A 22,703-nucleotide genomic window follows, 5' to 3' on the forward strand; every position below is an offset into this window, starting at 1 on the left:
GTTCTTCTTAACTCCATGTTCTGGTTTCTAAGAAATCTATAACGACCGACTGTTCATGAGTTCCACGTATCCTGAGGTACTATAAGTTCATATTCTGGATTGTCTAAACATTGAGAGTTTGTTATATCCAATGTGACACTGTACCTAGCTTGCTAAATAGTTTTTGATTACTAACGTGAGTTTTGGGACACCCTAATTCGCCGAGGTTCCAATCCTCTGTCCACAGTTCTGTGTGAGAACAGAAACCCTGCGACAGGGGCACCCCCGACCCTTGCTGGAGCTTCATCACACTTGCGATACAACTCCAGCAATGCGCCACCTTTACGGCACAGATACATCACGCATCTGTGCTGTTTTTGCCCCATGATGCGCCGCATTGTATATGCAGCACACCATAGGTGACGGAACAGCGGCACAGAATGACTAACACATCCCTGGTGATGCGCCAGTCATCATAAATGTATCCCTATGCTTCTTATCTTGTTAGAGATGAACCGCCATATGTATCATCAAAGTTATTTGCATTTCCTAAATAGCGAACTTTAAGGAATAAATAGCGATTCTTTACCATTCCTAGTTTGCGATGAGCTATTTGCTAATTAGCCGAATGTAGCCCAATGAAGCCCAATGTAGCCCAATGTAGCCCAAAGATGGCCGCCAGACACACAAAAAAACAAATGTAGCCCAAATATCAGCCAGATGTAGCCCAACTATAGCCCAGTGACAGAATGACCAATCAGCTTCGCAAACCTCCGTTACGCAAAGCGGAGCGCTGTTACAGATATATATCTTTTTTTCAACGTTAATTTCTCAAAATCCACTGGAGCACATATATTGAGACCTAGCAAAGGCACATCGGGCTACCAGTCCCTAATATTTTGCCAAGTTTCGTGCAAATCCATTCAGCCGTTCGATTATTATTATTATTATTTTTTTTTGCCCCGCGGGGCCCTTTTAAAACCTCCACATCAAACCTAGGGGGTCAGCGAGGATCTACTATTCCCCCTTATGGTCATTTGCCCCTTCGCTTTCGCCTCCCCTTGTCTCTCGATCCTACCGAGAGACAAGATGGCGGCCGCTACGGACTGTTTGGAATGTTGACAGACGCCGGAGAACCAATCAGCTTCGCTTCACAAAGCTCCGTTGCGCGAAAAGTACGCGAACCAGTGCGCTAACTGGTCCGCTGTTACAGATATATATCTTTTTTTAAACGTTAATTTCTCAAAATCCACTGGAGCACATATATTGAGACCTACAAAAGGCACATCGGGCTACCAGTCCCTACAATTTTGCCAAGTTTCGTGCAAATCCATTCAGCCGTTCGGGCTAAAAGTGAGGCCAACCGCCCTATGGAAAACTCAATGTTAAAAACACGTTTTGGGACCCCCCTTTTTTCTCGGCCCCCACTGGACGAACCCCCCCCAAATTTTCAAGGGCTGCTCAGAAACAAAATGTGCCATTTTCCTGAAAATTTCAGCCAATTCCGTCCACAAACGCCAAAGTTATTAGACATAGAATTTTCAAAAAACCCATAGAGAAAAAATCCTAACTATATATACCTACTGGCGACCGCCAGTAGGTAATATATAGATATATATAAATATATATATTGATAGTTAGAAAGATAGCCAGATAGACAGATCGATAGATAGATATTTATTTCAATGAAATAATTTCTTGATAAAACTGATTGTTTTTGGCTAGGAATTTCTGTATTGTAATATTTAGGAAAAAAGATTACTTGTCCTAACCAAAAGCAGCAAATCTGCCTATTACAATACTGTGAATTGATCGAGGATATGCCTTAACCCCAAGGAGGTGAGCACTGTTTAACGGATGCCAATAAGTCCTCGTTAGTATAGTGGTCAGTATCCCCGCCTGTCACGTGGGAGACCGGGGTTCAATTCCCCGACGGGGAGTCGATTCATTTTATTCACACAATTAAATAAAATGATGTACTTTCTAACATTGTAAAATATATCTGTCATTATCCTTGCCTATTCCGATTGAGAAAAAAAGGTTGAATTCACTGATGGCCAAAATGCTTACTGACGTGTTAACTGAAATTCAGAATATGCTCTGAATATTTCAATATGCACAGGCGTACCATCAAAAACACTTTACATCTGCATTCTCCTGGAAAATGAGATGAAGCAGTGGTGAATCCTAGGCTGCTGTTCTACTCGATTGGCACAATTTACAAGTAGAATGACTGCTTTTGGTTACTAGTGACCCCTGGTGGCTAATAGTTATAAGCTGCAAATGATAAAGTGAGCTGATTATATATATATATATAGATATATATAAATATATATATTGATAGTTAGAAAGATAGCCAGATAGACAGATCGATAGATAGATATTTATTTCAATGAAATAATTTCTTGATAAAACTGATTGTTTTTGGCTAGGAATTTCTGTATTGTAATATTTAGGAAAAAAGATTACTTGTCCAAACCAAAAGCAGCAAATCTGCCTATTACAACACTGTGAATTGATCGAGGGTATGCCTTAACCCCAAGGAGGTGAGCACTGTTTAACGGATGCCAATAAGTCCTCGTTAGTATAGTGGTCAGTATCCCCGCCTGTCACGCGGGAGACCGGGGTTCAATTCCCCGACGGGGAGTTGATTCATTTTATTCACACAATTAAATAAAATGATGTACTTTCTAACATTGTAAAATATATCTGTCATTATACTTGCCTATTCCGATTGAGAAAAAAAGGTTGAATTCACTGATGGCCAAAATGCTTACTGACGTGTTAACTGAAATTCAGAATATGCTCTGAATATTTCAATATGCACAGGCGTACCATCAAAAACACTTTACATCTGCATTCTCTTGGAAAATGAGATGAAGCAGTGGTGAATCCTAGGCTGCTGTTCTACTCGATTGGCACAATTTACAAGTAGAATGACTGCTTTTGGTTACTAGTGACCCCTGGTGGCTAATAGTTATAAGCTGCAAATGGTAAAGTGAGCTGATTATATATATATATATAGATATATATAAATATATATATTGATAGTTAGAAAGATAGCCAGATAGACAGATCGATAGATAGATATTTATTTCAATGAAATAATTTCTTGATAAAACTGATTGTTTTTGGCTAGGAATTTCTGTATTGTAATATTTAGGAAAAAAGATTACTTGTCCTAACCAAAAGCTGCAAATCTGCCTATTACAATACTGTGAATTGATCGAGGGTATGCCTTAACCCCAAGGAGGTGAGCACTGTTTAACTGATGCCAATAAGTCCTCGTTAGTATAGTGGTCAGTATCCCCACCTGTCACGCGGGAGACCGGGGTTCAATTCCCCGACGGGGAGGCGATTCCTTTTATTCACACAATTAAATAAAATGATGCACTTTCTAACATTGTAAAATATATCTGTCATTATCCTTGCCTATTCCGATTGAGAAAAAAGGTTGAATTCACAGATGGACAAAATGCTTACTGATGTGTTAACTGAAATTCAGAATATGCTCTGAATATTTCAATATGCACAGGCGTACCATCAAAAACACTTTACATCTGCATTCTCTTGGAAAATGAGATGAAGCAGTGGTGAATCCTAGGCTGCTGTTCCACTCGATTGGCACAATTTACAAGTAGAATGACTGCTTTTGGTTAGTAGTGACCCCTGGTGGCTAATAGTTATAAGCTGCAAATGGTAAAGTGAGCTGATTATATATATATATATAGATATATATAAATATATATATTGATAGTTAGAAAGATAGCCAGATAGACAGATCGATAGATAGATATTTATTTCAATGAAATCATTTCTTGATAAAACTGATTGTTTTTGGCTAGGAATTTCTGTATTGTAATATTTAGGAAAAAAGATTACTTGTCCTAACCAAAAGCAGCAAATCTGCCTATTACAATACTGTGAATTGATCGAGGGTATGCCTTAACCCCAAGGAGGTGAGCACTGTTTAACTGATGCCGATAAGTCCTCGTTAGTATAGTGGTCAGTATCCCCGTCTGTCACGCAGGAGACCGGGGATCAATTCCCCGACGGGGAGGCGATTCCTTTTATTCACACAATTAAATAAAATGATGCACTTTCTAACATTGTAAAATATATCTGTCATTATCCTTGCCTATTCCGATTGAGAAAAAAGGTTGAATTCACAGATGGACAAAATGCTTACTGATGTGTTAACTGAAATTCAGAATATGCTCTGAATATTTCAATATGCACAGGCGTACCATCAAAAACACTTTACATCTGCATTCTCTTGGAAAATGAGATGAAGCAGTGGTGAATCCTAGGCTGCTGTTCCACTCGATTGGCACAATTTACAAGTAGAATGACTGCTTTTGGTTAGTAGTGACCCCTGGTGGCTAATAGTTATAAGCTGCAAATGATAAAGTGAGCTGATTATATATATATATATATAGATATATATAAATATATATATTGATAGTTAGAAAGATAGCCAGATAGACAGATCGATAGATAGATATTTATTTCAATGAAATAATTTCTTGATAAAACTGATTGTTTTTGGCTAGGAATTTCTGTATTGTAATATTTAGGAAAAAAGATTACTTGTCCTAACCAAAAGCAGCAAATCTGCCTATTACAATACTGTGAATTGATCGAGGGTATGCCTTAACCCCAAGGAGGTGAGCACTGTTTAACGGATGCCAATAAGTCCTCGTTAGTATAGTGGTCAGTATCCCCGCCTGTCACGCGGGAGACCGGGGTTCAATTCCCCGACGGGGAGTCGATTCATTTTATTCACACAATTAAATAAAATGATGTACTTTCTAACATTGAAAAATATATCTGTCATTATCCTTGCCTATTCCGATTGAGAAAAAAAGGTTGAATTCACTGATGGCCAAAATGCTTACTGACGTGTTAACTGAAATTCAGAATATGCTCTGAATATTTCAATATGCACAGGCGTACCATCAAAAACACTTTACATCTGCATTCTCTTGGAAAATGAGATGAAGCAGTGGTGAATCCTAGGCTGCTGTTCTACTCGATTGGCACAATTTACAAGTAGAATGACTGCTTTTGGTTACTAGTGACCCCTGGTGGCTAATAGTTATAAGCTGCAAATGGTAAAGTGAGCTGATTATATATATATATATATAGATATATATAAATATATATATTGATAGTTAGAAAGATAGCCAGATAGACAGATCGATAGATAGATATTTATTTCAATGAAATAATTTCTTGATAAAACTGATTGTTTTTGGCTAGGAATTTCTGTATTGTAATATTTAGGAAAAAAGATTACTTGTCCTAACCAAAAGCAGCAAATCTGCCTATTACAATACTGTGAATTGATCGAGGGTATGCCTTAACCCCAAGGAGGTGAGCACTGTTTAACTGATGCCGATAAGTCCTCGTTAGTATAGTGGTCAGTATCCCCGCCTGTCACGCAGGAGACCGGGGATCAATTCCCCAACGGGGAGGCGATTCCTTTTATTCACACAATTAAATAAAATGATGCACTTTCTAACATTGTAAAATATATCTGTCATTATCCTTGCCTATTCCGATTGAGAAAAAAGGTTGAATTCACAGATGGACAAAATGCTTACTGATGTGTTAACTGAAATTCAGAATATGCTCTGAATATTTCAATATGCACAGGCGTACCATCAAAAACACTTTACATCTGCATTCTCTTGGAAAATGAGATGAAGCAGTGGTGAATCCTAGGCTGCTGTTCCACTCGATTGGCACAATTTACAAGTAGAATGACTGCTTTTGGTTAGTAGTGACCCCTGGTGGCTAATAGTTATAAGCTGCAAATGATAAAGTGAGCTGATTATATATATATATATATATATATATATATATATATATATATATATATATATATATATATATATATATATATATATATATATATATATATATAAATATATATATTGATAGTTAGAGATAGCCAGATAGACAGATCGATAGATAGATATTTATTTCAATGAAATAATTTCTTGATAAAACTGATTGTTTTTGGCTAGGAATTTCTGTATTGTAATATTTAGGAAAAAAGATTACTTGTCCTAACCAAAAGCAGCAAATCTGCCTATTACAATACTGTGAATTGATCGAGGATATGCCTTAACCCCAAGGAGGTGAGCACTGTTTAACTGATGCCAATAAGTCCTCGTTAGTATAGTGGTCAGTATCCCCGCCTGTCACTCAGGAGACCGGGGATCAATTCCCCGACGGGGAGGCGATTCCTTTTATTCACACAATTAAATAAAATGATGCACTTTCTAACATTGTAAAATATATCTGTCATTATCCTTGCCTATTCCGATTGAGAAAAAAGGTTGAATTCACAGATGGACAAAATGCTTACTGATGTGTTAACTGAAATTCAGAATATGCTCTGAATATTTCAATATGCACAGGCGTACCATCAAAAACACTTTACATCTGCATTCTCTTGGAAAATGAGATGAAGCAGTGGTGAATCCTAGGCTGCTGTTCCACTCGATTGGCACAATTTACAAGTAGAATGACTGCTTTTGGTTAGTAGTGACCCCTGGTGGCTAATAGTTATAAGCTGCAAATGATAAAGTGAGCTGATTATATATATATATATATAGATATATATAAATATATATATTGATAGTTAGAAAGATAGCCAGATAGACAGATCGATAGATAGATATTTATTTCAATGAAATAATTTCTTGATAAAACTGATTGTTTTTGGCTAGGAATTTCTGTATTGTAATATTTAGGAAAAAAGATTACTTGTCCTAACCAAAAGCAGCAAATCTGCCTATTACAATACTGTGAATTGATCGAGGGTATGCCTTAACCCCAAGGAGGTGAGCACTGTTTAACGGATGCCAATAAGTCCTCGTTAGTATAGTGGTCAGTATCCCTGCCTATCACGCGGGAGACCGGGGTTCAATTCCCCGACGGGGAGTCGATTCATTTTATTCACACAATTAAATAAAATGATGTACTTTCTAACATTGTAAAATATATCTGTCATTATCCTTGCCTATTCCGATTGATAAAAAAAGGTTGAATTCACTGATGGCCAAAATGCTTACTGACGTGTTAACTGAAATTCAGAATATGCTCTGAATATTTCAATATGCACAGGCGTACCATCAAAAACACTTTACATCTGCATTCTCTTGGAAAATGAGATGAAGCAGTGGTGAATCCTAGGCTGCTGTTCTACTCGATTGGCACAATTTACAAGTAGAATGACTGCTTTTGGTTACTAATGACCCCTGGTGGCTAATAGTTATAAGCTGCAAATGGTAAAGTGAGCTGATTATATATATATATATATATATAGATATATATAAATATATATATTGATAGTTAGAAAGATAGCCAGATAGACAGATCGATAGATAGATATTTATTTCAATGAAATAATTTCTTGATAAAACTGATTGTTTTTGGCTAGGAATTTCTGTATTGTAATATTTAGGAAAAAAGATTACTTGTCCTAACCAAAAGCAGCAAATCTGCCTATTACAATACTGTGAATTGATCGAGGGTATGCCTTAACCCCAAGGAGGTGAGCACTGTTTAACTGATGCCAATAAGTCCTCATTAGTATAGTGGTCAGTATCCCCACCTGTCACGCGGGAGACCAGGTTTCAATTCCCCGACGGGGAGGCGATTCATTTTATTCACACAATTAAATAAAATGATGCACTTTCTAACATTGTAAAATATATCTGTCATTATCCTTGCCTATTCCGATTGAGAAAAAAGGTTGAATTCACAGATGGACAAAATGCTTACTGATGTGTTAACTGAAATTCAGAATATGCTCTGAATATTTCAATATGCACAGGCGTACCATCAAAAACACTTTACATCTGCATTCTCTTGGAAAATGAGATGAAGCAGTGGTGAATCCTAGGCTGCTGTTCCACTCGATTGGCACAATTTACAAGTAGAATGACTGCTTTTGGTTAGTAGTGACCCCTGGTGGCTAATAGTTTTAAGCTGCAAATGGTAAAGTGAGCTGATTATATATATATATATAGATATATATAAATATATATAATGATAGTTAGAAAGATAGCCAGATAGACAGATCGATAGATAGATATTTATTTCAATGAAATAATTTCTTGATAAAACTGATTGTTTTTGGCTAGGAATTTCTGTATTGTAATATTTAGGAAAAAAGATTACTTGTCCTAACCAAAAGCAGCAAATCTGCCTATTACAATACTGTGAATTGATCGAGGGTATGCCTTAACCCCAAGGAGGTGAGCACTGTTTAACTGATGCCGATAAGTCCTCGTTAGTATAGTGGTCAGTATCCCCGCCTGTCACGCAGGAGACCGGGGATCAATTCCCCGACGGGGAGGCGATTCCTTTTATTCACACAATTAAATAAAATGATGCACTTTCTAACATTGTAAAATATATCTGTCATTATCCTTGCCTATTCCGATTGAGAAAAAAGGTTGAATTCACAGATGGACAAAATGCTTACTGATGTGTTAACTGAAATTCAGAATATGCTCTGAATATTTCAATATGCACAGGCGTACCATCAAAAACACTTTACATCTGCATTCTCTTGGAAAATGAGATGAAGCAGTGGTGAATCCTAGGCTGCTGTTCTACTCGATTGGCACAATTTACAAGTAGAATGACTGCTTTTGGTTACTAGTGACCCCTGGTGGCTAATAGTTATAAGCTGCAAATGGTAAAGTGAGCTGATTATATATATATATATAGATATATATAAATATATATATAAATATATATATTGATAGTTAGAGATAGCCAGATAGACAGATCGATAGATAGATATTTATTTCAATGAAATAATTTCTTGATAAAACTGATTGTTTTTGGCTAGGAATTTCTGTATTGTAATATTTAGGAAAAAAGATTACTTGTCCTAACCAAAAGCAGCAAATCTGCCTATTACAATACTGTGAATTGATCGAGGGTATGCCTTAACCCCAAGGAGGTGAGCACTGTTTAACGGATGCCAATAAGTCCTCGTTAGTATAGTGGTCAGTATCCCCGCCTATCACGCGGGAGACCGGGGTTCAATTCCCCGACGGGGAGTCGATTCATTTTATTCACACAATTAAATAAAATGATGTACTTTCTAACATTGTAAAATATATCTGTCATTATCCTTGCCTATTCCGATTGAGAAAAAAAGGTTGAATTCACTGATGGCCAAAATGCTTACTGACGTGTTAACTGAAATTCAGAATATGCTCTGAATATTTCAATATGCACAGGCGTACCATCAAAAACACTTTACATCTGCATTCTCTTGGAAAATGAGATGAAGCAGTGGTGAATCCTAGGCTGCTGTTCTACTCGATTGGCACAATTTACAAGTAGAATGACTGCTTTTGGTTACTAGTGACCCCTGGTGGCTAATAGTTATAAGCTGCAAATGGTAAAGTGAGCTGATTATATATATATATATATATATTGATAGTTAGAAAGATAGCCAGATAGACAGATCGATAGATAGATATTTATTTCAATGAAATAATTTCTTGATAAAACTGATTGTTTTTGGCTAGGAATTTCTGTATTGTAATATTTAGGAAAAAAGATTACTTGTCCTAACCAAAAGCAGCAAATCTGCCTATTACAATACTGTGAATTGATCGAGGGTATGCCTTAACCCCAAGGAGGTGAGCACTGTTTAACTGATGCCAATAAGTCCTCATTAGTATAGTGGTCAGTATCCCCACCTGTCACGCGGGAGACCAGGTTTCAATTCCCCGACGGGGAGGCGATTCATTTTATTCACACAATTAAATAAAATGATGCACTTTCTAACATTGTAAAATATATCTGTCATTATCCTTGCCTATTCCGATTGAGAAAAAAGGTTGAATTCACAGATGGACAAAATGCTTACTGATGTGTTAACTGAAATTCAGAATATGCTCTGAATATTTCAATATGCACAGGCGTACCATCAAAAACACTTTACATCTGCATTCTCTTGGAAAATGAGATGAAGCAGTGGTGAATCCTAGGCTGCTGTTCCACTCGATTGGCACAATTTACAAGTAGAATGACTGCTTTTGGTTAGTAGTGACCCCTGGTGGCTAATAGTTTTAAGCTGCAAATGGTAAAGTGAGCTGATTATATATATATATATAGATATATATAAATATATATAATGATAGTTAGAAAGATAGCCAGATAGACAGATCGATAGATAGATATTTATTTCAATGAAATAATTTCTTGATAAAACTGATTGTTTTTGGCTAGGAATTTCTGTATTGTAATATTTAGGAAAAAAGATTACTTGTCCTAACCAAAAGCAGCAAATCTGCCTATTACAATACTGTGAATTGATCGAGGGTATGCCTTAACCCCAAGGAGGTGAGCACTGTTTAACTGATGCCGATAAGTCCTCGTTAGTATAGTGGTCAGTATCCCCGCCTGTCACGCAGGAGACCGGGGATCAATTCCCCGACGGGGAGGCGATTCCTTTTATTCACACAATTAAATAAAATGATGCACTTTCTAACATTGTAAAATATATCTGTCATTATCCTTGCCTATTCCGATTGAGAAAAAAGGTTGAATTCACAGATGGACAAAATGCTTACTGATGTGTTAACTGAAATTCAGAATATGCTCTGAATATTTCAATATGCACAGGCGTACCATCAAAAACACTTTACATCTGCATTCTCTTGGAAAATGAGATGAAGCAGTGGTGAATCCTAGGCTGCTGTTCTACTCGATTGGCACAATTTACAAGTAGAATGACTGCTTTTGGTTACTAGTGACCCCTGGTGGCTAATAGTTATAAGCTGCAAATGGTAAAGTGAGCTGATTATATATATATATATAGATATATATAAATATATATATAAATATATATATTGATAGTTAGAGATAGCCAGATAGACAGATCGATAGATAGATATTTATTTCAATGAAATAATTTCTTGATAAAACTGATTGTTTTTGGCTAGGAATTTCTGTATTGTAATATTTAGGAAAAAAGATTACTTGTCCTAACCAAAAGCAGCAAATCTGCCTATTACAATACTGTGAATTGATCGAGGGTATGCCTTAACCCCAAGGAGGTGAGCACTGTTTAACGGATGCCAATAAGTCCTCGTTAGTATAGTGGTCAGTATCCCCGCCTATCACGCGGGAGACCGGGGTTCAATTCCCCGACGGGGAGTCGATTCATTTTATTCACACAATTAAATAAAATGATGTACTTTCTAACATTGTAAAATATATCTGTCATTATCCTTGCCTATTCCGATTGAGAAAAAAAGGTTGAATTCACTGATGGCCAAAATGCTTACTGACGTGTTAACTGAAATTCAGAATATGCTCTGAATATTTCAATATGCACAGGCGTACCATCAAAAACACTTTACATCTGCATTCTCTTGGAAAATGAGATGAAGCAGTGGTGAATCCTAGGCTGCTGTTCTACTCGATTGGCACAATTTACAAGTAGAATGACTGCTTTTGGTTACTAGTGACCCCTGGTGGCTAATAGTTATAAGCTGCAAATGGTAAAGTGAGCTGATTATATATATATATATATATATTGATAGTTAGAAAGATAGCCAGATAGACAGATCGATAGATAGATATTTATTTCAATGAAATAATTTCTTGATAAAACTGATTGTTTTTGGCTAGGAATTTCTGTATTGTAATATTTAGGAAAAAAGATTACTTGTCCTAACCAAAAGCAGCAAATCTGCCTATTACAATACTGTGAATTGATCGAGGGTATGCCTTAACCCCAAGGAGGTGAGCACTGTTTAACTGATGCCAATAAGTCCTCATTAGTATAGTGGTCAGTATCCCCACCTGTCACGCGGGAGACCAGGGTTCAATTCCCCGACGGGGAGGCGATTCATTTTATTCACACAATTAAATAAAATGATGCACTTTCTAACATTGTAAAATATATCTGTCATTATCCTTGCCTATTCCGATTGAGAAAAAAGGTTGAATTCACAGATGGACAAAATGCTTACTGATGTGTTAACTGAAATTCAGAATATGCTCTGAATATTTCAATATGCACAGGCGTACCATCAAAAACACTTTACATCTGCATTCTCTTGGAAAATGAGATGAAGCAGTGGTGAATCCTAGGCTGCTGTTCCACTCGATTGGCACAATTTACAAGTAGAATGACTGCTTTTGGTTAGTAGTGACCCCTGGTGGCTAATAGTTTTAAGCTGCAAATGGTAAAGTGAGCTGATTATATATATATATATAGATATATATAAATATATATATTGATAGTTAGAAAGATAGCCAGATAGACAGATCGATAGATAGATATTTATTTCAATGAAATAATTTCTTGATAAAACTGATTGTTTTTGGCTAGGAATTTCTGTATTGTAATATTTAGGAAAAAAGATTACTTGTCCTAACCAAAAGCAGCAAATCTGCCTATTACAATACTGTGAATTGATCGAGGGTATGCCTTAACCCCAAGGAGGTGAGCACTGTTTAACTGATGCCGATAAGTCCTCGTTAGTATAGTGGTCAGTATCCCCGCCTGTCACGCAGGAGACCGGGGATCAATTCCCCGACGGGGAGGCGATTCCTTTTATTCACACAATTAAATAAAATGATGCACTTTCTAACATTGTAAAATATATCTGTCATTATCCTTGCCTATTCCGATTGAGAAAAAAGGTTGAATTCACAGATGGACAAAATGCTTACTGATGTGTTAACTGAAATTCAGAATATGCTCTGAATATTTCAATATGCACAGGCGTACCATCAAAAACACTTTACATCTGCATTCTCTTGGAAAATGAGATGAAGCAGTGGTGAATCCTAGGCTGCTGTTCTACTCGATTGGCACAATTTACAAGTAGAATGACTGCTTTTGGTTACTAGTGACCCCTGGTGGCTAATAGTTATAAGCTGCAAATGGTAAAGTGAGCTGATTATATATATATATATAGATATATATAAATATATATATATAAATATATATATTGATAGTTAGAGATAGCCAGATAGACAGATCGATAGATAGATATTTATTTCAATGAAATAATTTCTTGATAAAACTGATTGTTTTTGGCTAGGAATTTCTGTATTGTAATATTTAGGAAAAAAGATTACTTGTCCTAACCAAAAGCAGCAAATCTGCCTATTACAATACTGTGAATTGATCGAGGGTATGCCTTAACCCCAAGGAGGTGAGCACTGTTTAACTGATGCCAATAAGTCCTCATTAGTATAGTGGTCAGTATCCCCACCTGTCACGCGGGAGACCAGGTTTCAATTCCCCGACGGGGAGGCGATTCATTTTATTCACACAATTAAATAAAATGATGCACTTTCTAACATTGTAAAATATATCTGTCATTATCCTTGCCTATTCCGATTGAGAAAAAAGGTTGAATTCACAGATGGACAAAATGCTTACTGATGTGTTAACTGAAATTCAGAATATGCTCTGAATATTTCAATATGCACAGGCGTACCATCAAAAACACTTTACATCTGCATTCTCTTGGAAAATGAGATGAAGCAGTGGTGAATCCTAGGCTGCTGTTCCACTCGATTGGCACAATTTACAAGTAGAATGACTGCTTTTGGTTAGTAGTGACCCCTGGTGGCTAATAGTTTTAAGCTGCAAATGGTAAAGTGAGCTGATTATATATATATATATAGATATATATAAATATATATAATGATAGTTAGAAAGATAGCCAGATAGACAGATCGATAGATAGATATTTATTTCAATGAAATAATTTCTTGATAAAACTGATTGTTTTTGGCTAGGAATTTCTGTATTGTAATATTTAGGAAAAAAGATTACTTGTCCTAACCAAAAGCAGCAAATCTGCCTATTACAATACTGTGAATTGATCGAGGGTATGCCTTAACCCCAAGGAGGTGAGCACTGTTTAACTGATGCCGATAAGTCCTCGTTAGTATAGTGGTCAGTATCCCCGCCTGTCACGCAGGAGACCGGGGATCAATTCCCCGACGGGGAGGCGATTCCTTTTATTCACACAATTAAATAAAATGATGCACTTTCTAACATTGTAAAATATATCTGTCATTATCCTTGCCTATTCCGATTGAGAAAAAAGGTTGAATTCACAGATGGACAAAATGCTTACTGATGTGTTAACTGAAATTCAGAATATGCTCTGAATATTTCAATATGCACAGGCGTACCATCAAAAACACTTTACATCTGCATTCTCTTGGAAAATGAGATGAAGCAGTGGTGAATCCTAGGCTGCTGTTCTACTCGATTGGCACAATTTACAAGTAGAATGACTGCTTTTGGTTACTAGTGACCCCTGGTGGCTAATAGTTATAAGCTGCAAATGGTAAAGTGAGCTGATTATATATATATATATAGATATATATAAATATATATATAAATATATATATTGATAGTTAGAGATAGCCAGATAGACAGATCGATAGATAGATATTTATTTCAATGAAATAATTTCTTGATAAAACTGATTGTTTTTGGCTAGGAATTTCTGTATTGTAATATTTAGGAAAAAAGATTACTTGTCCTAACCAAAAGCAGCAAATCTGCCTATTACAATACTGTGAATTGATCGAGGGTATGCCTTAACCCCAAGGAGGTGAGCACTGTTTAACGGATGCCAATAAGTCCTCGTTAGTATAGTGGTCAGTATCCCCGCCTATCACGCGGGAGACCGGGGTTCAATTCCCCGACGGGGAGTCGATTCATTTTATTCACACAATTAAATAAAATGATGTACTTTCTAACATTGTAAAATATATCTGTCATTATCCTTGCCTATTCCGATTGAGAAAAAAAGGTTGAATTCACTGATGGCCAAAATGCTTACTGACGTGTTAACTGAAATTCAGAATATGCTCTGAATATTTCAATATGCACAGGCGTACCATCAAAAACACTTTACATCTGCATTCTCTTGGAAAATGAGATGAAGCAGTGGTGAATCCTAGGCTGCTGTTCTACTCGATTGGCACAATTTACAAGTAGAATGACTGCTTTTGGTTACTAGTGACCCCTGGTGGCTAATAGTTATAAGCTGCAAATGGTAAAGTGAGCTGATTATATATATATATATATATAGATATATATAAATATATATATTGATAGTTAGAAAGATAGCCAGATAGACAGATCGATAGATAGATATTTATTTCAATGAAATAATTTCTTGATAAAACTGATTGTTTTTGGCTAGGAATTTCTGTATTGTAATATTTAGGAAAAAAGATTACTTGTCCTAACCAAAAGCAGCAAATCTGCCTATTACAATACTGTGAATTGATCGAGGGTATGCCTTAACCCCAAGGAGGTGAGCACTGTTTAACTGATGCCAATAAGTCCTCATTAGTATAGTGGTCAGTATCCCCACCTGTCACGCGGGAGACCAGGGTTCAATTCCCCGACGGGGAGGCGATTCATTTTATTCACACAATTAAATAAAATGATGCACTTTCTAACATTGTAAAATATATCTGTCATTATCCTTGCCTATTCCGATTGAGAAAAAAGGTTGAATTCACAGATGGACAAAATGCTTACTGATGTGTTAACTGAAATTCAGAATATGCTCTGAATATTTCAATATGCACAGGCGTACCATCAAAAACACTTTACATCTGCATTCTCTTGGAAAATGAGATGAAGCAGTGGTGAATCCTAGGCTGCTGTTCCACTCGATTGGCACAATTTACAAGTAGAATGACTGCTTTTGGTTAGTAGTGACCCCTGGTGGCTAATAGTTTTAAGCTGCAAATGGTAAAGTGAGCTGATTATATATATATATATAGATATATATAAATATATATATTGATAGTTAGAAAGATAGCCAGATAGACAGATCGATAGATAGATATTTATTTCAATGAAATCATTTCTTGATAAAACTGATTGTTTTTGGCTAGGAATTTCTGTATTGTAATATTTAGGAAAAAAGATTACTTGTCCTAACCAAAAGCAGCAAATCTGCCTATTACAATACTGTGAATTGATCGAGGGTATGCCTTAACCCCAAGGAGGTGAGCACTGTTTAACTGATGCCGATAAGTCCTCGTTAGTATAGTGGTCAGTATCCCCGCCTGTCACGCAGGAGACCGGGGATCAATTCCCCGACGGGGAGGCGATTCCTTTTATTCACACAATTAAATAAAATGATGCACTTTCTAACATTGTAAAATATATCTGTCATTATCCTTGCCTATTCCGATTGAGAAAAAAGGTTGAATTCACAGATGGACAAAATGCTTACTGATGTGTTAACTGAAATTCAGAATATGCTCTGAATATTTCAATATGCACAGGCGTACCATCAAAAACACTTTACATCTGCATTCTCTTGGAAAATGAGATGAAGCAGTGGTGAATCCTAGGCTGCTGTTCTACTCGATTGGCACAATTTACAAGTAGAATGACTGCTTTTGGTTACTAGTGACCCCTGGTGGCTAATAGTTATAAGCTGCAAATGGTAAAGTGAGCTGATTATATATATATATATAGATATATATAAATATATATATAAATATATATATTGATAGTTAGAGATAGCCAGATAGACAGATCGATAGATAGATATTTATTTCAATGAAATAATTTCTTGATAAAACTGATTGTTTTTGGCTAGGAATTTCTGTATTGTAATATTTAGGAAAAAAGATTACTTGTCCTAACCAAAAGCAGCAAATCTGCCTATTACAATACTGTGAATTGATCGAGGGTATGCCTTAACCCCAAGGAGGTGAGCACTGTTTAACGGATGCCAATAAGTCCTCGTTAGTATAGTGGTCAGTATCCCCGCCTATCACGCGGGAGACCGGGGTTCAATTCCCCGACGGGGAGTCGATTCATTTTATTCACACAATTAAATAAAATGATGTACTTTCTAACATTGTAAAATATATCTGTCATTATCCTTGCCTATTCCGATTGAGAAAAAAAGGTTGAATTCACTGATGGCCAAAATGCTTACTGACGTGTTAACTGAAATTCAGAATATGCTCTGAATATTTCAATATGCACAGGCGTACCATCAAAAACACTTTACATCTGCATTCTCTTGGAAAATGAGATGAAGCAGTGGTGAATCCTAGGCTGCTGTTCTACTCGATTGGCACAATTTACAAGTAGAATGACTGCTTTTGGTTACTAGTGACCCCTGGTGGCTAATAGTTATAAGCTGCAAATGGTAAAGTGAGCTGATTATATATATATATATATATAGATATATATAAATATATATATTGATAGTTAGAAAGATAGCCAGATAGACAGATCGATAGATAGATATTTATTTCAATGAAATAATTTCTTGATAAAACTGATTGTTTTTGGCTAGGAATTTCTGTATTGTAATATTTAGGAAAAAAGATTACTTGTCCTAACCAAAAGCAGCAAATCTGCCTATTACAATACTGTGAATTGATCGAGGGTATGCCTTAACCCCAAGGAGGTGAGCACTGTTTAACTGATGCCAATAAGTCCTCATTAGTATAGTGGTCAGTATCCCCACCTGTCACGCGGGAGACCAGGGTTCAATTCCCCGACGGGGAGGCGATTCATTTTATTCACACAATTAAATAAAATGATGCACTTTCTAACATTGTAAAATATATCTGTCATTATCCTTGCCTATTCCGATTGAGAAAAAAGGTTGAATTCACAGATGGACAAAATGCTTACTGATGTGTTAACTGAAATTCAGAATATGCTCTGAATATTTCAATATGCACAGGCGTACCATCAAAAACACTTTACATCTGCATTCTCTTGGAAAATGAGATGAAGCAGTGGTGAATCCTAGGCTGCTGTTCCACTCGATTGGCACAATTTACAAGTAGAATGACTGCTTTTGGTTAGTAGTGACCCCTGGTGGCTAATAGTTTTAAGCTGCAAATGGTAAAGTGAGCTGATTATATATATATATATAGATATATATAAATATATATATTGATAGTTAGAAAGATAGCCAGATAGACAGATCGATAGATAGATATTTATTTCAATGAAATAATTTCTTGATAAAACTGATTGTTTTTGGCTAGGAATTTCTGTATTGTAATATTTAGGAAAAAAGATTACTTGTCCTAACCAAAAGCAGCAAATCTGCCTATTACAATACTGTGAATTGATCGAGGGTATGCCTTAACCCCAAGGAGGTGAGCACTGTTTAACTGATGCCGATAAGTCCTCGTTAGTATAGTGGTCAGTATCCCCGCCTGTCACGCAGGAGACCGGGGATCAATTACCCGACGGGGAGGCGATTCCTTTTATTCACACAATTAAATAAAATGATGCACTTTCTAACATTGTAAAATATATCTGTCATTATCCTTGCCTATTCCGATTGAGAAAAAAGGTTGAATTCACAGATGGACAAAATGCTTACTGATGTGTTAACTGAAATTCAGAATATGCTCTGAATATTTCAATATGCACAGGCGTACCATCAAAAACACTTTACATCTGCATTCTCTTGGAAAATGAGATGAAGCAGTGGTGAATCCTAGGCTGCTGTTCTACTCGATTGGCACAATTTACAAGTAGAATGACTGCTTTTGGTTACTAGTGACCCCTGGTGGCTAATAGTTATAAGCTGCAAATGGTAAAGTGAGCTGATTATATATATATATATAGATATATATAAATATATATATAAATATATATATTGATAGTTAGAGATAGCCAGATAGACAGATCGATAGATAGATATTTATTTCAATGAAATAATTTCTTGATAAAACTGATTGTTTTTGGCTAGGAATTTCTGTATTGTAATATTTAGGAAAAAAGATTACTTGTCCTAACCAAAAGCAGCAAATCTGCCTATTACAATACTGTGAATTGATCGAGGGTATGCCTTAACCCCAAGGAGGTGAGCACTGTTTAACGGATGCCAATAAGTCCTCGTTAGTATAGTGGTCAGTATCCCCGCCTATCACGCGGGAGACCGGGGTTCAATTCCCCGACGGGGAGTCGATTCATTTTATTCACACAATTAAATAAAATGATGTACTTTCTAACATTGTAAAATATATCTGTCATTATCCTTGCCTATTCCGATTGAGAAAAAAAGGTTGAATTCACTGATGGCCAAAATGCTTACTGACGTGTTAACTGAAATTCAGAATATGCTCTGAATATTTCAATATGCACAGGCGTACCATCAAAAACACTTTACATCTGCATTCTCTTGGAAAATGAGATGAAGCAGTGGTGAATCCTAGGCTGCTGTTCCACTCGATTGGCACAATTTACAAGTAGAATGACTGCTTTTGGTTAGTAGTGACCCCTGGTGGCTAATAGTTTTAAGCTGCAAATGGTAAAGTGAGCTGATTATATATATATATATATATAGATATATATAAATATATATATTGATAGTTAGAAAGATAGCCAGATAGACAGATCGATAGATAGATATTTATTTCAATGAAATAATTTCTTGATAAAACTGATTGTTTTTGGCTAGGAATTTCTGTATTGTAATATTTAGGAAAAAAGATTACTTGTCCTAACCAAAAGCTGCAAATCTGCCTATTACAATACTGTGAATTGATCGAGGGTATGCCTTAACCCCAAGGAGGTGAGCACTGTTTAACTGATGCCAATAAGTCCTCGTTAGTATAGTGGTCAGTATCCCCACCTGTCACGCGGGAGACCGGGGTTCAATTCCCCGACGGGGAGGCGATTCATTTTATTCACACAATTAAATAAAATGATGCACTTTCTAACATTGTAAAATATATCTGTCATTATCCTTGCCTATTCCGATTGAGAAAAAAGGTTGAATTCACAGATGGACAAAATGCTTACTGATGTGTTAACTGAAATTCAGAATATGCTCTGAATATTTCAATATGCACAGGCGTACCATCAAAAACACTTTACATCTGCATTCTCTTGGAAAATGAGATGAAGCAGTGGTGAATCCTAGGCTGCTGTTCCACTCGATTGGCACAATTTACAAGTAGAATGACTGCTTTTGGTTAGTAGTGACCCCTGGTGGCTAATAGTTATAAGCTGCAAATGGTAAAGTGAGCTGATTATATATATATATATAGATATATATAAATATATATATTGATAGTTAGAAAGATAGCCAGATAGACAGATCGATAGATAGATATTTATTTCAATGAAATCATTTCTTGATAAAACTGATTGTTTTTGGCTAGGAATTTCTGTATTGTAATATTTAGGAAAAAAGATTACTTGTCCTAACCAAAAGCAGCAAATCTGCCTATTACAATACTGTGAATTGATCGAGGGTATGCCTTAACCCCAAGGAGGTGAGCACTGTTTAACTGATGCCGATAAGTCCTCGTTAGTATAGTGGTCAGTATCCCCGCCTGTCACGCAGGAGACCGGGGATCAATTCCCCGACGGGGAGGCGATTCCTTTTATTCACACAATTAAATAAAATGATGCACTTTCTAACATTGTAAAATATATCTGTCATTATCCTTGCCTATTCCGATTGAGAAAAAAGGTTGAATTCACAGATGGACAAAATGCTTACTGATGTGTTAACTGAAATTCAGAATATGCTCTGAATATTTCAATTTGCACAGGCGTACCATCAAAAACACTTTACATCTGCATTCTCTTGGAAAATGAGATGAAGCAGTGGTGAATCCTAGGCTGCTGTTCCACTCGATTGGCACAATTTACAAGTAGAATGACTGCTTTTGGTTAGTAGTGACCCCTGGTGGCTAATAGTTATAAGCTGCAAATGATAAAGTGAGCTGATTATATATATATATATATATAGATATATATAAATATATATATTGATAGTTAGAAAGATAGCCAGATAGACAGATCGATAGATAGATATTTATTTCAAAGAAATAATTTCTTGATAAAACTGATTGTTTTTGGCTAGGAATTTCTGTATTGTAATATTTAGGAAAAAAGATTACTTGTCCTAACCAAAAGCAGCAAATCTGCCTATTACAATACTGTGAATTGATCGAGGGTATGCCTTAACCCCAAGGAGGTGAGCACTGTTTAACGGATGCCAATAAGTCCTCGTTAGTATAGTGGTCAGTATCCCCGCCTGTCACGCGGGAGACCGGGGTTCAATTCCCCGACGGGGAGTCGATTCATTTTATTCACACAATTAAATAAAATGATGTACTTTCTAACATTGTAAAATATATCTGTCATTATCCTTGCCTATTCCGATTGAGAAAAAAAGGTTGAATTCACTGATGGCCAAAATGCTTACTGACGTGTTAACTGAAATTCAGAATATGCTCTGAATATTTCAATATGCACAGGCGTACCATCAAAAACACTTTACATCTGCATTCTCTTGGAAAATGAGATGAAGCAGTGGTGAATCCTAGGCTGCTGTTCTACTCGATTGGCACAATTTACAAGTAGAATGACTGCTTTTGGTTACTAGTGACCCCTGGTGGCTAATAGTTATAAGCTGCAAATGGTAAAGTGAGCTGATTATATATATATATATATATAGATATATATAAATATATATATTGATAGTTAGAAAGATAGCCAGATAGACAGATCGATAGATAGATATTTATTTCAATGAAATAATTTCTTGATAAAACTGATTGTTTTTGGCTAGGAATTTCTGTATTGTAATATTTAGGAAAAAAGATTACTTGTCCTAACCAAAAGCAGCAAATCTGCCTATTACAATACTGTGAATTGATCGAGGGTATGCCTTAACCCCAAGGAGGTGAGCACTGTTTAACTGATGCCAATAAGTCCTCAATAGTATAGTGGTCAGTATCCCCACCTGTCACGCGGGAGACCGGGGTTCAATTCCCCGACGGGGAGGCGATTCATTTTATTCACACAATTAAATAAAATGATGCACTTTCTAACATTGTAAAATATATCTGTCATTATCCTTGCCTATTCCGATTGAGAAAAAAGGTTGAATTCACAGATGGACAAAATGCTTACTGATGTGTTAACTGAAATTCAGAATATGCTCTGAATATTTCAATATGCACAGGCGTACCATCAAAAACACTTTACATCTGCATTCTCTTGGAAAATGAGATGAAGCAGTGGTGAATCCTAGGCTGCTGTTCCACTCGATTGGCACAATTTACAAGTAGAATGACTGCTTTTGGTTAGTAGTGACCCCTGGTGGCTAATAGTTTTAAGCTGCAAATGGTAAAGTGAGCTGACTATATATATATATATAGATATATATAAATATATGTATTGATAGTTAGAAAGATAGCCAGATAGACAGATCGATAGATAGATATTTATTTCAATGAAATAATTTCTTGATAAAACTGATTGTTTTTGGCTAGGAATTTCTGTATTGTAATATTTAGGAAAAAAGATTACTTGTCCTAACCAAAAGCTGCAAATCTGCCTATTACAATACTGTGAATTGATCGAGGGTATGCCTTAACCCCAAGGAGGTGAGCACTGTTTAACTAATGCCAATAAGTCCTCGTTAGTATAGTGGTCAGTATCCCCACCTGTCACGCGGGAGACCGGGGTTCAATTCCCCGACGGGGAGGCGATTCATTTTATTCACACAATTAAATAAAATGATGCACTTTCTAACATTGTAAAATATATCTGTCATTATCCTTGCCTATTCCGATTGAGAAAAAAGGTTGAATTCACAGATGGACAAAATGCTTACTGATGTGTTAACTGAAATTCAGAATATGCTCTGAATATTTCAATA

At 36.1% G+C, this 22,703-nt stretch overlaps 13 non-coding genes across 13 annotated transcripts; all 13 read left to right on the forward strand.

Annotated features, from left to right (window-relative positions):
* Nucleotides 1–1,847: 1,847 nt before the first annotated feature.
* On the forward strand, nucleotides 1,848–1,919 carry TRNAD-GUC (transfer RNA aspartic acid (anticodon GUC)). The gene has a single exon. It is a non-coding gene; the product is annotated as a tRNA-Asp (tRNA).
* Nucleotides 1,920–2,554: 635 nt separating this feature from the next.
* TRNAD-GUC (transfer RNA aspartic acid (anticodon GUC)) lies at nucleotides 2,555–2,626 on the forward strand. The gene has a single exon. It is a non-coding gene; the product is annotated as a tRNA-Asp (tRNA).
* A 635-nt stretch (nucleotides 2,627–3,261) lies between these two features.
* TRNAD-GUC (transfer RNA aspartic acid (anticodon GUC)) lies at nucleotides 3,262–3,333 on the forward strand. Its single transcript has one exon. It is a non-coding gene; the product is annotated as a tRNA-Asp (tRNA).
* A 1,342-nt stretch (nucleotides 3,334–4,675) lies between these two features.
* On the forward strand, nucleotides 4,676–4,747 carry TRNAD-GUC (transfer RNA aspartic acid (anticodon GUC)). The gene has a single exon. It is a non-coding gene; the product is annotated as a tRNA-Asp (tRNA).
* Nucleotides 4,748–6,862: 2,115 nt separating this feature from the next.
* Nucleotides 6,863–6,934, forward strand: TRNAD-AUC (transfer RNA aspartic acid (anticodon AUC)). The gene has a single exon. It is a non-coding gene; the product is annotated as a tRNA-Asp (tRNA).
* Nucleotides 6,935–8,997: 2,063 nt separating this feature from the next.
* TRNAD-AUC (transfer RNA aspartic acid (anticodon AUC)) lies at nucleotides 8,998–9,069 on the forward strand. Its single transcript has one exon. It is a non-coding gene; the product is annotated as a tRNA-Asp (tRNA).
* A 2,041-nt stretch (nucleotides 9,070–11,110) lies between these two features.
* TRNAD-AUC (transfer RNA aspartic acid (anticodon AUC)) lies at nucleotides 11,111–11,182 on the forward strand. Its single transcript has one exon. It is a non-coding gene; the product is annotated as a tRNA-Asp (tRNA).
* A 3,465-nt stretch (nucleotides 11,183–14,647) lies between these two features.
* TRNAD-AUC (transfer RNA aspartic acid (anticodon AUC)) lies at nucleotides 14,648–14,719 on the forward strand. Its single transcript has one exon. It is a non-coding gene; the product is annotated as a tRNA-Asp (tRNA).
* Nucleotides 14,720–16,780: 2,061 nt separating this feature from the next.
* Nucleotides 16,781–16,852, forward strand: TRNAD-AUC (transfer RNA aspartic acid (anticodon AUC)). The gene has a single exon. It is a non-coding gene; the product is annotated as a tRNA-Asp (tRNA).
* Nucleotides 16,853–18,913: 2,061 nt separating this feature from the next.
* TRNAD-AUC (transfer RNA aspartic acid (anticodon AUC)) lies at nucleotides 18,914–18,985 on the forward strand. Its single transcript has one exon. It is a non-coding gene; the product is annotated as a tRNA-Asp (tRNA).
* Nucleotides 18,986–19,624: 639 nt separating this feature from the next.
* Nucleotides 19,625–19,696, forward strand: TRNAD-GUC (transfer RNA aspartic acid (anticodon GUC)). The gene has a single exon. It is a non-coding gene; the product is annotated as a tRNA-Asp (tRNA).
* A 1,344-nt stretch (nucleotides 19,697–21,040) lies between these two features.
* On the forward strand, nucleotides 21,041–21,112 carry TRNAD-GUC (transfer RNA aspartic acid (anticodon GUC)). Its single transcript has one exon. It is a non-coding gene; the product is annotated as a tRNA-Asp (tRNA).
* Nucleotides 21,113–22,457: 1,345 nt separating this feature from the next.
* On the forward strand, nucleotides 22,458–22,529 carry TRNAD-GUC (transfer RNA aspartic acid (anticodon GUC)). Its single transcript has one exon. It is a non-coding gene; the product is annotated as a tRNA-Asp (tRNA).
* Nucleotides 22,530–22,703: the final 174 nt, after the last annotated feature.

Source organism: Lissotriton helveticus, chromosome 1_2, assembly GCF_964261635.1.
Source record: "Lissotriton helveticus chromosome 1_2, aLisHel1.1, whole genome shotgun sequence".
In the NCBI taxonomy this organism is placed as follows: domain Eukaryota; kingdom Metazoa; phylum Chordata; class Amphibia; order Caudata; family Salamandridae; genus Lissotriton; species Lissotriton helveticus.